General features: G+C 46.0%; 1 long non-coding RNA gene across 3 annotated transcripts in view; it reads left to right on the forward strand.

The window, feature by feature from the left end:
- LOC146056554 (uncharacterized) overlaps nt 1-16933 on the forward strand; it is a 28374-nt gene extending 11441 nt beyond the window's left edge. For 2 of the 3 annotated variants that reach the window (XR_014469338.1, XR_014469337.1), the window contains 2 exons: nt 16163-16363; nt 16578-16933. This is a non-coding gene — a long non-coding RNA (uncharacterized LOC146056554). Of the gene's footprint in view, nt 1-10930; nt 11189-16162; nt 16364-16577 lie in introns of those variants that run through there. The other variant, XR_014469339.1, reaches the window with a different exon arrangement.
- Nucleotides 16934-17378: the final 445 nt, after the last annotated feature.

Genomic DNA, 17378 nt, shown 5'->3' on the forward strand with positions numbered 1-17378 from the left:
GATTAATAACAGTATTACAGACACACATGCTATGACCGATAACACACACGTAACAGACTTATTTTAATTTTTTTTCTAATGCACTTTATTTCACATTTATCACTTTTCACTTATGTTTTTAACCCCTTCCTGACAGAGCCAGTTTTTGCGTTCCTGACAGAGCCCTTTTTTTCAAATCTGACATGTATCACTTAAGTGGGGATAACTTTTTTTTGCTTTTACTTATCCCAGTGATTTTGAGATTGTTTTTTCGTGACACATTGTACTTCAAATTAGTGGTAAATTTGGGTCGATACAGACTGTGTTTTTTTGTGAAAAATACCAAAATGTCGTAAAAAAATGGAAAATTTAGCAATTTGCAAAATGTTAAATTTTCTGCTTGTGAGACAAATAATCATACCACTCAAAATAGTTAATAACTAACATAGACCATATGTCTACTTTATGTTTCCATCATTATTTCAACTTCCTTTTAATTTTTTTGGACACTAGGAGGCTTACAATATGAATAGCAAATTCTCAAATTTTCAAGAAAATTTCAAACACTGATTTTTTTAGGGACCAGTTCAGTTCTGATGTGACTTTGAGGGACTTGTATGTGAGACACCCCCATAAATGATACCATTTCAAAAACTGCACCCCTCACAGTATTCAAAACAGCATTTTGGAAGTTTGTTAACCCTTTAGGTGTTTCACAGGAATTAAAACAAAGTGTAGGTGAAATTTCAAAATTTCATTTTTTTGCAGATTTGCAATTTTAATACATTTTTCTAAGGAACACAGTACATTTTACTAGAGAAATGTGACTAAAAATTGATTCCCCCAATTCTTTTGTTTTCATAAATATCCTATATGTGGCCCTAGTGTGCACGTTGACCAAACCACAGGCTTCATAATAGAAGGAGCACCTACTTGATTTTGGAGCCTCCTTTTTATGAGATTATTTTTTAGGCACCATGTAGGTTTCTAGGCACCATAAGATGCTAAAATTTAGGAACCCCCCCACAAGTGACCCCATTTTGCAAACTACACCCCTCAGGGAATTCATCTAGGGGTATAGTGTACATTTCAAACCCCCAGGGGTTTCACCAATGGTGGTACAACTGGGCAGTGAAAATGAAAAATTAAATTTTTTACACAAAAATGCAGTTCTGGCTCAAAATTTTTCATTTTCAGAAGGTATGAAGGAGAAAAAGCACCCCAAAATCTGTGCCCCAATTTCTCCCGAGTACGGCAATGCCTCACATGTGACCAAAAAATACCATTTGGGTGCATGGCAGGACTCAGAAAGGAAGGAGTGATTTTTGGATTTTGCAGCTCAGATTCTGGTGGAATGTTGGTGGGTGCTATGTTGCATTAGCAAGACCCCCCAAGCACCAATACAGTGGAACCCCCCCACAAGTGACCCCATTTTGCAAACTACACCCCTCAGGGAATTCATCTAGGGGTATAGTGTACATTTCAAACCCCCAGGGGTTTCACCAATTTTGATACAACTGGGCAGTGAAAATGAAAAATTACATTTTTTTACACAAAAATGCAGTTCTGGCTCAAAATTTTTCATTTTCATAAGGTATGAAGGAGAAAAAGCACCCCAAAATCTGTGCCCCAATTTCTCCCGAGTATGGCAATGCCTCATATGTGACCAAAAAATACCATTTGGGTGCATGGCAGGACTCAGAAAGGAAGGAGTGATTTTTGGTGGTGGAATGTTGGTGGGTGCTATGTCGCATTAGCAAGACCCCCAAAGCACCAATACAGTGGAACCCCCCCACAAGTGACCCCATTTTGCAAACTACACCCCTCAGGGAATTCATCTAGGGGTATAGTGTACATTTCAAACCCCCAGGGGTTTCACCAATTTTGATACAACTGGGCAGTGAAAATGAAAAATTACATTTTTTTACACAAAAATGCAGTTCTGGCTCAAAATTTTTCATTTTCAGAAGGTATGAAGGAGAAAAAGCACCCCAAAATCTGTGCCCCAATTTCTCCCGAGTACGGCAATGCCTCACATGTGACCAAAAAATACCATTTGGGTGCATGGCAGGACTCAGAAGGGAAGGAGTGATTTTTGGATTTTGCAGCTCAGATTCTGGTGGAATTTTGGTGGGTGCTATGTCGCATTAGCAAGACCCCCCAAGCACCAATACAGTGGAACCCCCCCACAAGTGACCCCATTTTGCAAACTACACCCCTCAGGGAATTCATCTAGGGGTATAGTGTACATTTCAAACCCCCAGGGGTTTCACCAATTTTGATACAACTGGGCAGTGAAAATGAATAATTAAATTTTTTTACACAAAAATGCAGTTCTGGCTCAAAATTTTTCATTTTCATAAGGTATGAAGGAGAAAAAGCACCCCAAAATCTGTGCCCCAATTTCTCCCGAGTATGGCAATGCCTCATATGTGACCAAAAAATACCATTTGGGTGCATGGCAGGACTCAGAAAGGAAGGAGTGATTTTTGGTGGTGGAATGTTGGTGGGTGCTATGTCGCATTAGCAAGACCCCCAAAGCACCAATACAGTGGAACCCCCCCACAAGTGACCCCATTTTGCAAACTACACCCCTCAGGGAATTCATCTAGGGGTATAGTGTACATTTTAAACCCCCAGGGGTTTCACCAATTTTGATACAACTGGGCTGTGCAAATGCAAAATTACATTTTTTACACAAAAATGCAGTTCTGGCTCAAAATGTTTCATTTTCACAAGGAATGAAGGAGACAAAGCACCCCAAAATCTGTGCCCCAATTTCTCCCGAGTACGGCAATGCCTCACATGTGACCAAAAAATACCATTTGGGTGCATGGCAGGACTCAGAAAGGAAGGAGTGATTTTTGGATTTTGCAGCTCAGATTCTGGTGGAATGTTGGTGGGTGCTATGTTGCATTAGCAAGACCCCCCAAGCACCAATACAGTGGAACCCCCCCCACAAGTGACCCCATTTTGCAAACTACACCCCTCAGGGAATTCATCTAGGGGTATAGTGTACATTTCAAACCCCCAGGGGTTTCACCAATTTTGATACAACTGGGCAGTGAAAATGAAAAATTACATTTTTTTACACAAAAATGCAGTTCTGGCTCAAAATTTTTCATTTTCATAAGGTATGAAGGAGAAAAAGCACCCCAAAATCTGTGCCCCAATTTCTTTCGAGTATGGCAATGCCTCATATGTGACCAAAAAATACCAGTTGGGTGCATGGCAGGACTCAGAAGGGAAGGAGTGATTTTTGGTGGTGGAATGTTGGTGGGTGCTATGTCGCATTAGCAAGACCCCCCAAGCACCAATACAGTGGAACCCCCCCACAAGTGACCCCATTTTGCAAACTACACCCCTCAGGGAATTCATCTAGGGGTATAGTGTACATTTCAAACCCCCAGGGGTTTCACCAATTTTGATACAACTGGGCTGTGCAAATGCAAAATTACATTTTTTACACAAAAATGCAGTTTTGGCTCAAAATTTTTCATTTTCAGAAGGTATGAAGGAGAAAAAGCACCCCAAAATCTGTGCCCCAATTTCTCCCGAGTACGGCAATGCCTCACATGTGACCAAAAAATACCATTTGGGTGCATGGCAGGACTCAGAAAGGAAGGAGTGATTTTTGGATTTTGCAGCTCAGATTCTGGTGGAATGTTGGTGGGTGCTATGTTGCATTAGCAAGACCCCCCAAGCACCAATACAGTGGAACCCCCCCACAAGTGACCCCATTTTGCAAACTACACCCCTCAGGGAATTCATCTAGGGGTATAGTGTACATTTCAAACCCCCAGGGGTTTCACCAATTTTGATACAACTGGGCAGTGAAAATGAAAAATTACATTTTTTTACACAAAAATGCAGTTCTGGCTCAAAATTTTTCATTTTCATAAGGTATGAAGGAGAAAAAGCACCCCAAAATCTGTGCCCCAATTTCTCCCGAGTATGGCAATGCCTCATATGTGACCAAAAAATACCATTTGGGTGCATGGCAGGACTCAGAAAGGAAGGAGTGATTTTTGGTGGTGGAATGTTGGTGGGTGCTATGTCGCATTAGCAAGACCCCCAAAGCACCAATACAGTGGAACCCCCCCACAAGTGACCCCATTTTGCAAACTACACCCCTCAGGGAATTCATCTAGGGGTATAGTGTACATTTCAAACCCCCAGGGGTTTCACCAATTTTGATACAACTGGGCAGTGAAAATGAAAAATTACATTTTTTTACACAAAAATGCAGTTCTGGCTCAAAATTTTTCATTTTCATAAGGTATGAAGGAGAAAAAGCACCCCAAAATCTGTGCCCCAATTTCTCCCGAGTACGGCAATGCCTCACATGTGACCAAAAAATACCATTTGGGTGCATGGCAGGACTCAGAAGGGAAGGAGTGATTTTTGGATTTTGCAGCTCAGATTCTGGTGGAATTTTAGTGGGTGCTATGTCGCATTAGCAAGACCCCCCAAGCACCAATACAGTGGAACCCCCCCACAAGTGACCCCATTTTGCAAACTACACCCCTCAGGGAATTCATCTAGGGGTATAGTGTACATTTCAAACCCCCAGGGGTTTCACCAATTTTGATACAACTGGGCAGTGAAAATGAAAAATTAAATTTTTTTACACAAAAATGCAGTTCTGGCTCAAAATTTTTCATTTTCAGAAGGTATGAAGGAGAAAAAGCACCCCAAAATCTGTGCCCCAATTTCTCCCGAGTACGGCAATGCCTCATGTGTGACCAAAAAGTGGCAGGACTCAGAAGGGAAGGAGTGATATTTGGATTTTGCAGCACAAATTCTGGTGGAATGTTGGTGGGTGCTATGTCGCATTAGCAAGACCCCCAAAGCACCAATACAGTGGAACCCCCCCACAAGTGACCCCATTTTGCAAACTACACCCCTCAGGGAATTCATCTAGGGGTATAGTGTACATTTCAAACCCCCAGGGGTTTCACCAATTTTGATACAACTGGACAGTGAAAATGAAAAATTACATTTTTTTACACAAAAATGCAGTTCTGGCTCAAAATTTTTCATTTTTAGAAGGTATGAAGGAGAAAAAGCACCCCAAAATCTGTGCCCCAATTTCTCCCGAGTACGGCAATGTCTCACATGTGACCGAAAAATACCAGTTGGGTGCATGGCAGGACTCAGAAGGGAAGGAGTGATTTTTGGATTTTGCAGCTCAGATTCTGGTGGAATTTTGGTGGGTGCTATGTCGCATTAGCAAGACCCCCGAAGCACGGTGAAATTATGAACCTAATAATCCATAGATGTGTGGTATATTTTAAAACACTCCTTTATACATAGGCCGGGTTTGTCGGGGCAAGTGTCACACTGGAAAATAGTTTGCTTTATTATTCCCTTTTTATAGCAAACTTTGCACCTTTTTTGTGTCCTGCCCTTTTTTCCAGTGGAGGGGATTTCATCAGGAAAATGCTGCCCTGGTACAATACGGGGGCCAGTACTAGAAGTACTGGGGCCCTCTGCCTGCTGGTTCCCAAATATTAGGCCCTTTATGACTTCCTCTTGAAAGTGCATAAATGTCCCCCTCTGGCCGGTAGAACGGAATAGCACGTAAGCGTTATACAGTGCCATCTGGATGATATACACGGCCAGCTTCTTGTACCAGATTTTTGTTTTCCGCAGGGCACTGTACGGCTTCAGTACCTGATCTGAAAGATCCACTCCGCCCATGTACTTATTGTAATCCAGGATACAATTAGGTTTGGAGGTGTGGGTACTGGTACCTCGTACAGGGACGGAGGTGGTACTGTCTCCGTGAATTGTTGTCAGTATAAGGACATCCCTCTTGTCCTTATATTTGACCAACAACATATTTTCGGTGCATATTCCCCTGCTTTCACCCCTTCTCATTACTTGGGCAATGTGCGTTTTTGGGAGGCCTCTTTGGTTCTTGCGCACAGTACCGCAAGCTGCTGTACCTCTTGAACCAAGGGCCTTAAACAGGGGGATGCTGGTGTAAAAGTTATCCACATAGAGGTGATAACCTTTATCCAGGAAGGGGTGCACTAAATCCCAGACAATTTTTCCACTAACACCTACGAGGGAGGGGGGGCATTCTGGCGGTTCAATTCTTGAATCCTTCCCTTCATATACCCTAAACCTGTGGGTGTACCCTGAGGTGCTTTCACACAGCTTATACATTTTTATGCCATACCTTGCCCTCTTACTGGGAAGGTACTGGCGGAATTTAACCCTTCCTTTAAAATGTATAAGGGACTCGTCAATACAAATAAATTTTTCAGGGATGTACATCTCTGCAAATTTGGCACTGAAATGATCAATGACCGGCCTGACTTTGAATAGCCGGTCAAAGGTGGGATCATCTCTGGGAGGGCACTGTGCATTATCGTTGTAATGCAAAAATGTAAGGATCGTCTCAAATCGAGCCCGGGGCATGGCCATACGGTAAAATTGGGTGCTGTACAGAACATCTGTACTCCAATATTGCCTAATTTCTGGCTTTTTTACTATGCCCATATGAAACACCAGACCCCAAAACGTCATCATCTCTACTGCATCTACAGGGGTCCACCTAGCAAATGATGACGTGGGGTTTTGAGCAATAAACTGCTGGGCATATAAATTAGTTTGGTCCACCATTAAATTTATAAAATCATCAGAGAAAAATAATTTGAAAAAGTCAATTTCTCTGAGACCTGTGGAATCAAATTGGATTCCTGGCATGGCCAAAAACTCAGGAACCTGGGGCACAAAATTGTCTGGTGGTGGGGTCCATACGAGATCAATTATTGGGGGGGTCTCAGCTGCTCTACGGGGGCGTCTTTGAGGGGGTCCCTCATCACCAGAGGAGGAAGAGGAGCTTAAGACAAATCCTTCAAATTCCCCGCTTGCATCACTGGCTGTGTCAGAGTCAGAGGCAAGCATGGCATATGCCTCCTCCGCTGAATACATTCTTCTGGATGACTGGGATGACATTTGGGATGACATTTGGGATGCCATTTTTATTTTTGTGTTACTGGTAGTGAAATGTTTCAACACGTGTATAGTGTAGGGGGGGGGTACAAACTTTATTTCAACCCGGGGGGTATGTAGTGTGTAGTGTGTATGTAGTGCAGAAAAAAAAAATACTTTATACAGGAATTTGATCCCAATAAAAAAAAAAAAATTGAAGGGGTTAAAAAAAAAAAAAAAAGGTCCTGCGCCAAAAATTGAGCACAGATGTTGGTCAGTAACGTCCGTCACTGAACAGCGCTCAAAGGCAACAGGAATTTGATCAAAAAAAAAAAAAATAGATCAACCCTGTGCCGAAAAAGCTGATCAGTGATGTACGTCACTGATCAGCGCACAGTGGCCACAGGACACCCACAAAATCACAGTGTGTGTAAAAAAAAAATTAAAAAAAGACCCCACAGCACTCTCAAAAAAAAAAAAGGTGATCAGTGATGCGACACTGATTACCAGTGAGGGGCAGCAGGTGCACAACCTTTGGTGCAACTGACAGTGCAACTGGCAGCAACTGACAGGTATATATAAAAAAAAAAAACCCTGCGCCCCCAAAAAGTTGCTGATCAGCACAGATATACTGATCAGCACAAAAGGGGGGGGGGTAGCAGACACAAAATATACACTCTCTATCACTCTCTGTCACTATCTCTCTCTATCTCTCACTATCTATCACTATCTATCACTATCTATCAATCTAGGACACTGCAGCAGCAGCACTGACAGTTATATGTATAAAAAAAAACCTGCACCCCCAAAAAGGGGGGGTAGCAGACACAAAATATACACTCTCTATCACTCTCTGTCACTATCTCTCTCTATCTCTCTATCTCTCACTATCTATCACTATCTATCACTCTATGACACTGCAGCAGCAGCACTGACAGTTATATATATAAAAAAAAAACCTGCACCCCCAAAAAGGGGGGGTAGCAGACACAAATCTCTCTATCTGTCACTATCTATCACTATCTATCACTATCTATCACTCTATGACACTGCAGCAGCAGCACTGACAGTTATTTATATATAAAAAAACCCTGCACCCCCAAAAAGGGGGGGTAGCAGACACAAAATATAGCTCTCTCTGTCACTATCTCTCTATCTCTCTCTATCTCTCTCTCTATCTCTCTATCACACTGCAGCAGCAGCAGGAAGTCCCAAGAAGTCAGATCCAGGAAGCGTCCAGCACGCTACAAGCAGTGATCAGGTGATCAGGTAAGGTATTTGCAAGGATCAGGTAAGTATTAGCAAGGATCAGGTCAGTATCACGGCAGATAGGCACGGTGACCGCTCTGCACGCTATTCCAGACCGGAATGGCGTCTGCAGCGCAGTCACCGTTAGTTTAAATGTCGCGCCTTGGCTGTGATTGGCTGTCGGTCCGACGGACCAATCACAGCCTTGGAGGAAGGTGGGGTGAGGGTGGGGTGAGGTGTCATCGTCACCGATGACCCCCTCATGCCCCCTTACGCCCGGCGGTGATTGACACCTGTGTTACCGAGCGTCTGATTCGCTGGTAACACAGGAAACCGCTGTGAATGGCTGTTCACACTGAACAGCCAATCACAGCGATCGCCGACGGGGGGGCGGCATCGCAGCCCCCCCTGGGCATGCAGGGACATGTCTGCTGTCAGGGACAGCAGACATCGTCCCTCTGTCACTGCGTCTCTAGACGCAGTGACAGTTTAAAGTCGTGACGTACATTTATGCCATGTGTCGGGAAGAACATCCCGGCCATGACGTAAATGTACGTCAAATGTCGGGAAGGGGTTAATATTTCGCTGTCCTTAATAAATGAATCAATAAACATCATGTTTTAGCCAATTCTCTGTTTCTTGGGTCACTTTATTAATGTACCTATAACATTAATCAGAACATTAATATATGCTAACCTAGATTGCCCCTTGTAGGAATACTTTATCTTTCTTTGCTTCCAAGTCTAATACATATTCCTGGGTGCGCCTCCCCCATTACCAATTGATACTTAATATAGTAATGCAGGGGTGAGATAGCTATACCAATTACAGGCCGTGCGGATTGATAACCTCTATCTATTAACCGGTATCAGCGGTATCAGATGGTCGAAAGTCATCAGGTCGACATACTGCAAAGTCGACATGGGTCTAGGTCGACAGGTCATTAGGTCAACATGGTCTAGGTCGACTGGGTTTTTCACTGGAATTTTGGTTTTTTTTTTGAGCCGACATGTGCTGACAGGCGGAATTTCATGCCCTACCATCCACTAGGGCAGGCGTTCCCAACCACGGTCCTCAGGACACACCAACAGTGCAGGTTTTAGTGATATCCAGGCTTCAGCACAGATGGATTAATCCAAATCACAGGTACTAATTAAGTCACCTGTGCTCAAGCCTGGATATCATTAAAACCTGTAATGTTGGTGTGCCTTGAGGACCGTGGTTGGGAATGCCTGCACTAGGGTGTGGTAGGAGAATAACATAGAGTGCCAAGCACAGCCAGACATGCGAGGGGATGCGGTGCACTTAATCCTGTGTCCATGTTGACTGTGTCGGCATTCGGGTAAAAAAAAAAAGTACAAAACCCCATGTTGAGCTAGACCATTTCGACCTAATGCTTTTTTGGACCAAATGACCTGTTGACCTGTTAACCTTGCAGTATGTTGACCTAATGACTGTCGACAATCTTTAGGTCGACCATATGATCCTTACCTGTTTCAGCAAGGAGTGTGAGGCCAATTTCTCTCCAGGGAATGGAGAAATATCTGTGTTTAGAGCCAGACTAGAATCACGTCTGTCTGTACGGGTTGCCCGTCAGGCCGCGCCCGCAGACAATAGATCGGGTATCATTTTTTTTTTTTTTTTATGTATGTTTGACAAAGGCCATACACTTCATTGGAGGTGAAGATCCGCAGACGAAGGCCAGAGCATACAGCTAATTGCTGCCGATCCTACTATTAAAAAAGAAAAAGGAATGTATTGTATACACAGAACATCAAACATGCCTTCCAACTTTTACCAATAGATCAGTGGGACCTGCATGCAGCTGGCCCTGGAAAGGGGTGGGGCTATGTGCAACGGGGGCGGGACCGGGCATCGAGGCCCCGGGTTTTCCATCTTCTTTGCCAGCGTACCCAGCCCCGTCTCTCCTTGCTGCACCTATCCAGCAATCACCGGCTGCCCCACAAAGCAGAGCAGCCATGATCACCTCCCCTCAAGGGACATCAGGGCAGGCTCCAAATAGCGGGACCGTACCACTGTAATCAGGACAGTTGGGAGGAATGCTATTCGTTTTCGGGACTTGTCTCCTGTCCTACATAACAGTTTATAGATGCTGTGACCAGGGGTGAGGGTCATTAAGTCAACAGTAATTAGATCTATTGGTCTGCAGTGAAAAGGTCTACATATGAAAAAGATCGACCTGGTTTAAATTGACGCTGAAAATGGTCGACACAATCCAAAAGGCTGCATGAAAAAGGTCAACACAGGAATAGGTCGACATGAGTTATTAAAGAAAATTGTGTATGTGGAAATCTGCTGACACGGGCACTGTATAAGTGTACAGCGACACGGACACACAGCTCCAATTTCTATTCACTTTTTCTTAATGCACTTTTTTAATTTTAACCTATTTTGCTGTTTTGTGCCAATGAATAAACTGTATATTCTACGCAGGGGCAGAGCGTCCATGGCGTCCCAGTCAGTGACTACCTCCATCAGAGCAGCCGTAATGGTAATTGGTCTGTACACAGTCTCCGTCCTGCCCCCACTTAAGGTTATTCATCCTGGTTATATATGGTGGCTAATTATTAATATTATGTAGTTTGAGCAGAAAATATTGTGGTATCAGTGGATGAGTCAAAAACTCAGGCTGCTCCCGGATCCGAAGGCGCTACACCCCACGCCCCTGAAACAGCAGACACTGGAGGAGGATTCGAACCCGTGGTGGCTCAGCCTGAGTGGCTGTCCCAGACGCTGAACTAACGGTACACGCCACTGTACCAGCCACTCATACACGGACTGTCCGTGTATCTCGTAGCTACAATGCAGTGACGTCATTCACGCTGTGCCGCACCATCGCCACCTATTGGCAGCTGCTGGAACTACACCTGGCACATATTGCATCGTCATCACTGCTGCTCCCCCTACATGAGCACTCTGCCCCGGCTGCTCTGATGGAGGCAGTCACTGACTGGGACGCCATGGACGCTCTGCCCCTGCGTAGAAGAAGCGGCTGGTAAGTGCACATGTGCAGAACACCCCCTGAGCATTGAGCAACCTGTGGGTGAGGACTGGAGCTCAGTCTGTATGTTGGTCATGTATGTGACTCCCACAGGGCTGCTGTATGGTGCTACTGGGGATATCTATGTGTATGGGCATACCAGTGTATCCTCAGCAGCGCTACTCTATGGCTCAGGTTGTAATATCTCAGCCCCAGTGCTGTCTGCATTATTATACACTGTATATTATCTATCTGCTTTCCCAAAGTGTGACACAGGTGTATATAGACCAGATTATAATCTATGGAAAGCCTCTGTGTGTATACCATATGTTCTCTCTCTCTGCTGCAGTAGCTATGCGCGCTTTGCTATGTTCTATGATAATAAACACATGTGAGTGTAATGGTAAATATGTGCCCGGCATGCCAATGTGGTGAGATACAGGTGCGCCAAACCGTACAGGCTAGCAAACTGCACGTAGCCATTAGTGCAGATGTAGGAAAACTGGGCATACTGTATATAGGCTGGGATCACTGCTGCGTTCAGGTGACACCAAGTACATGTACGGGATTGCTTGCTGGATGGTTATACCATACCTCCCAACTGTCACGATTACAGCGGGACAGTCCCGATTTTCGGGTCCTGTCCCGCTGTCCCACCCACGGCAGGCATTGTCCCGCTGCGGGGGGTGGCAGTTGGGAGACCCCCAATCTAGTAGAATAGATGCTGTGCGCATGCGCACAGCGTCTATGGTACTTGTGTAGTTTCACGGCGCCGGAAGTGCAGAGGCTCACGTGCCGCTCTAGCTATGAAACTTGGCAGCCTGCCAGAGGCTCTGATTAACCGTGCGCGTGCCGCTCTAGCTCTGTCTGACTGAGCTTGTGCCGCACTAGCTGTATGTAAACAGCGTAGCTGCCGGCCAGCAGCAGCAGCAGCGCTGACAGGTCAATGTCACTGTGGCACTTGTAGTTCCACAGTGAAATAGGCAGCGCCTGGGCACCGCTGACAACGGGGGTATGTTAAAGTGCACACCCCGGCACAGCGATGCCGGCGCTTCTAAACTGTACGCGAGATTCAGACGCAACTGCGTTTGAATCTCGAGTCACATAGATAGCCGCTAAGAAGCCGGAAAGCCTGGATTCAGACGCTAAAGCGTTAGAATACAGGCGCCTTGCAAGCCGCAAAGGTGTTGGGGCTTGTAAACCCAGACGCAAATGCGTCTGGATTTACTTAGGTGAAGGGGTACATTTAAATTTAGACGCAAAAGCATTTAAATTTAGGTGGCCCTAGGGGAACACTATTGAAACCCACCCTCAGTGCCACTAGTGGACGCCACAGCTGTGGACCGTGTAAATCCCACTATCCACGGCCACCCGAAGCGTGGCGGTACGCGTCCTACGACCTTTTCATACCTCCACTATCCACGTCAGCGTGGAGTTGAGAATAGAATAGTGTGGCGAGCGCAGCGAGCCCGAAGCGTGGCGAGCGCACGCTGATACCTTCACAGCTATCCGCGTCCCCTCGCGGGCTTCACAGGTGTCAGCGTAAGCCCGAAGCGTGGCGAGCGGACGCTGACACCTGTGAAGCCCGCGAGGGGACGCAGATAGCTGTGAAGGTATGCGTGTCCCCTCGCGCGGCTCACTGCGCTCGCCACGCTTCGGGCTCTGTGGCTCGCTGCGCTCGCCACACTATTCTATTCTCAACTCCATGCCGAAGTGGATAGTGGGGGTATGAAAAGGTCGTAGGACGCGTACCGCCGCCCCTCGCGGGGCTCTCCACGCTTCGGGTGAGCGTGGATAGTGAGGCTGATTCAGGAACACATTCACCTCAGTGTCTCATACAGGGCTACTGCTGACTGACTACGCAAACTGCGTAGCTCCCTGACTGACTACGTAACGCTGTCCGCGCACGTCTAAGCCGAAGTGCCGGGAGTGTGAATTGAGACGCTAAATAAGTTAGCGTCTACATTGGGAACACCAGCGGTGTGCCGGGGTTTGCGATGTGCCGGGGTGTGCGATTTATAAGCCCCGTTTGTTTGTTTTTAAGCCCCGTTTGTCTGTTTTTTACACGATACACTTCATTACATTTGGCACGCGCAGCGCTACGCTACCTGGCAGGCTGCCAAGTTTCATAGCTAGAGCGGCATGCGAGCCTCTGCAATTCCGGGGCCGTGAAACTACACAAGTACCGCGTCTATTCTCGTATGAAAATGAGGTCGCGGCTAATTAGCATAAGCTGTGCCCTCATTTGCATACGCCCCACCCCCTATTTCCCCAACACAGAAGTTGGGAGGTATGTTATACAGGGATTATTGTCACATTAGTTATACTGTAGTCTAAAGTGTATACTGTATTATCTACTATCCTAATGGGGCATACACACAGGGGGCGGGATGTACTAAAGGGAAAATGTGGTAAAACGGGGGTTTTACCGCATTTCCCTATGTACCATTACCCGTCCGCCCCGTCTCCGCCTGGCAGGGTATCGCCACCTCTGGGTGGCGATACCCTATAGATGCCTATGGGCTTCTATCGCCGCCCACCGTCCTTGCGACCTCCCTCCCCCTCCCGTCCTCCATCGATCTCCTCCTCCCCCAGCAGGTGTCACAGCCGGGAGGACATCCGGCTGTAGGGAGGAGGAGGAGAGGCAGGGGGACACTGACAGCCGCCAGGATGTGACAGAGACCCCCGCACACCACATTACAGGTATCGCGGGGGTCTCCGTCACCGCAACCCGATGCTAGCCGCATATGTTAGTACATATGCGGTAGCATCGCGGCGGCTGGCAGACGAGGGTCAGTGATGTACATTAATACATCCCGCCCAGGGGGATATGAGGCTTATTTCTAAGTGAGAAAGTAGGGGAGAGGAGGAGAGCACACTGAGTGTCTAGGTCCACTCAGTGTGCTCTCCTCCTCTCCCCTATCCCTATTACATGTATTTTGATCTGTATTAGCTTAAAATCGTTTAGTCGGAGCGGTATGCCAGTTCTCACTGGACCGCTCAGTCAGAGGCGCTACTTGCGTGACGTCCGCAGCGCTCAGATCTGACTCCTAACAGACGGAGATCTCCGGCGCTGACTCTAACACGCCGGAGCTCCTCTGCAGGGTACACGTCCTCATTGACGCGGCTCTCCCTCTCATTTGCGGCGCGCAGTGCTGGTGCAGAGGTGGCAGATCTCACCAGACACGCACCGCTTGAGGGGTGACCCGCGGGGCACCATATTGCCTACCCTATTTGTGATGTGAAGTAATCTGATCAGTAACATCACAGGGGAACATAAACCCAGATAATTTTGTTACCAGCAGATCAGTAATAGGCGACTTAAACGCACAAAATTCCACTGTGGAAAACTGTACAATAAACCATTATTACTAATACATAGAATCTAACCAACATCTAGGAGGATATTGAGTTGGATCACACTGAGTAAGGATTTCTATCCTTTTTAAACCTACACTGTGTGTGTCTTTATGTGTCACTGTCTGTCTATATTTCGCTACATTCTTTTAAACATATCCAAATAAAAGTTAAATTTTACTTTCTTAATAACCTGTGCACCACACAGAGACATACTTTCTCTTCTTTCCAAAAATTGTCAAACCTGTGTCCAGTGGTAGCACACCCTCCCTACTCACGGTTAACCAACCGATGTACAAATACACTGAGGGTAAATGAGAACAATACTGCTTTGATAAAACCTGTGCGACTGATTGCCCCACGTTCCCCTTTCCCCAAAACTCATTTATTTCTAAGTGATCTGACTAGATCGCTTAGAAATGAAAAAAGGATCACTCCACGTGTATACCCTCTGGTGATGACGATTGCGCGGTCCCGCGCGTCGCTGTTGCCTGACTAGATTTACACTGCATCCAGTTATAAATCTAGTCATCGCCAGTGTTCTCACACCAGAGAACACTGGCCGTGACAGATTGTTCAGCACACAATGCTGAGCCATCTGTGCTTAACTGCAAACTTAGCGCAGAGGCTCACTTGCACTGTGTGTGCACAGCTTTAGGGATGGACGTCTTTGCAATTGATGACAATAGTGCAACTGCCCATTGATTGTGGCATACTATGCAATGGATGACCATCAATGTTTTTACCTATTGATGGTGATCCATTTTCTTTGACTGATTGGATTGTGGGCCAATCAAAACATGTAGGCGGTGCTTCATGAGTGTTGGGGCAGAGCTATGCTGGTGGTAAGGGTTGCTGGTCTTACTGTACTGCATATTAAAATAATAATAATAAAAAATATATATATAATTTATGTAAGGTGCTAAACAACATATAATGGTGATTCAATTGTTTTGTGCACCCGTAGCTCTTGCCTAATGTAGTGGGAGCTAATGAATTGTTCGCAGCACTTGCCCTGGTCTTGTCGGCTGCATTTTTGCGCCCTAAATAAACTAGATGCAGCTTATTGCCCTACTGTGCGTGAAGGGTGCGAGGAGAAATCCAGGTGAGGTGCAGCCTGGGAGTCGGGTCACCAAACAATTGACTTTGATTTTAAAGCTTGTTTGTCACTGAGCGTATGTTGCAGGCATGTCCAAAATATGGCCCTTCAGCTGTTTTGAAACTACACATCCCAGCATGCCTTGACATAGTTTTAGTATTCCCTAATAGCAAAACTGTGGCAAGGCATGATGGGACTTGCAGTTTCACAAAAGCTGGCGGGCCATAGTTTGGACATGATTGGTGTATTGGGTTCATTAGCTGTTCACTAGCATTTTGCACAAACCACTTTGGCACATATGGAGATGTAATCTCTTTATTAGTGTTTTTATTAGTCTTGCACTCTACTATTACATATAATGCATGCCTTGACACCGTTTCACCGTTCGTGACACCCAAAATGTCGTTAAAATATTTGTTCCAACCAGATTGTTGCTCGGAAAATGTCCAAACTTTTTTTATTTCTTTACATTTTTGAAATACACAAAATGTTAAAATTGGATGTGAATTTCTACTTCATTTCCTTACATACAGGGAGCAACTTCTATCAGTCACCCCACCTTGACAAAGTGCCCAGCGAGGCATGAAACAGGTTGGAGACTTTGCTGCTGCCCGAAGTACCGACACGCCAGTCGCTGACGTCAGCAAGCCGCGCCCCGGGACCAAAGCCGCAACAGAAGATTCCACCCAGAAGCGGACAGCAACTGAGCTGAGGAATACCGCTGCCTCTGTAAGGTTAGGGTTAGTAGGGACAGCACGACAATCTCCCTCTCTCACCTCACATCCTCCAAAAGGAGTGTAAACATTATTTTACTAATACATTTTTACTTTACAGGTGTCACTCGTATAAACTTATCCCATCGCTCTTTTTTACCCCTCAGAACCTTTGCATTTATGAGAGCTGCTATACCATCAGTGCAGTTGATTTAACATTTTTCTCCTCACTTAGGATTATGTGCCACCGAAGAAGGACGGTGAATGTGAGACACCCAGCAGCAGCCGTCCCTATGTGTTCAGAAGAGGGATCAAGACCCAGGATTCCAAGACTGTGCCTTAACCTCACTCATTGATAAATGAGAGAAACAATGACCATAAGATCCTGAAACTCACCAACAAAATCATCCAGCTGCTGACCGGAGAGGTGACTGCTGGGAATAGGTCATTATACAGTAACACCGGGGGAGGTGACTGCTGGGAATGGGACATTATACAGTAACATCGGGGGTTGTGACCAGAGAGATGACTGCTGGGAATGGAACATTATACAGTAACACCGGGGGATGTGACCGGAGAGGTGACTGCTGGGAATGGGGCATTACACAGTAACAATAGGGGATGTGACCGGAGAGGTGACTGCTGGGAATGGGTCATTATACAGTAACACCAGAGGATGAGACCGGAGAGGTGACTGCTGGGAATGGGGCATTATACAGTAACAATGGGGGGGGGTGTGACCAGAGAGGTGACTGCTGGGAATGGGACATTATACATTAGCACCGAGGGATGTGACCAGAGAGGTGACTGCTGGAATGGGGAATTATACAGTAACACCGGAGAGGTGCCCGCTGGGAATGAGGCATTATACAGTAACATCGGGGGATGTGACCAGAGATGTGACTGCTGGGAATGTGGAATTATACAGTAACACCGGGGGAGGTGACTGCTGTAAATGGGACATGATACAGTAACATCGGGGGATGTGATCTGAGAGGATACAGCTGGGAATGGGACATTATACAGTAACACCTGG

This window comes from Crinia signifera, unplaced genomic scaffold, assembly GCF_055691185.1.
Source record: "Crinia signifera unplaced genomic scaffold, ASM5569118v1 HAP2_SCAFFOLD_816, whole genome shotgun sequence".
NCBI lineage: Eukaryota > Metazoa > Chordata > Amphibia > Anura > Myobatrachidae > Crinia > Crinia signifera.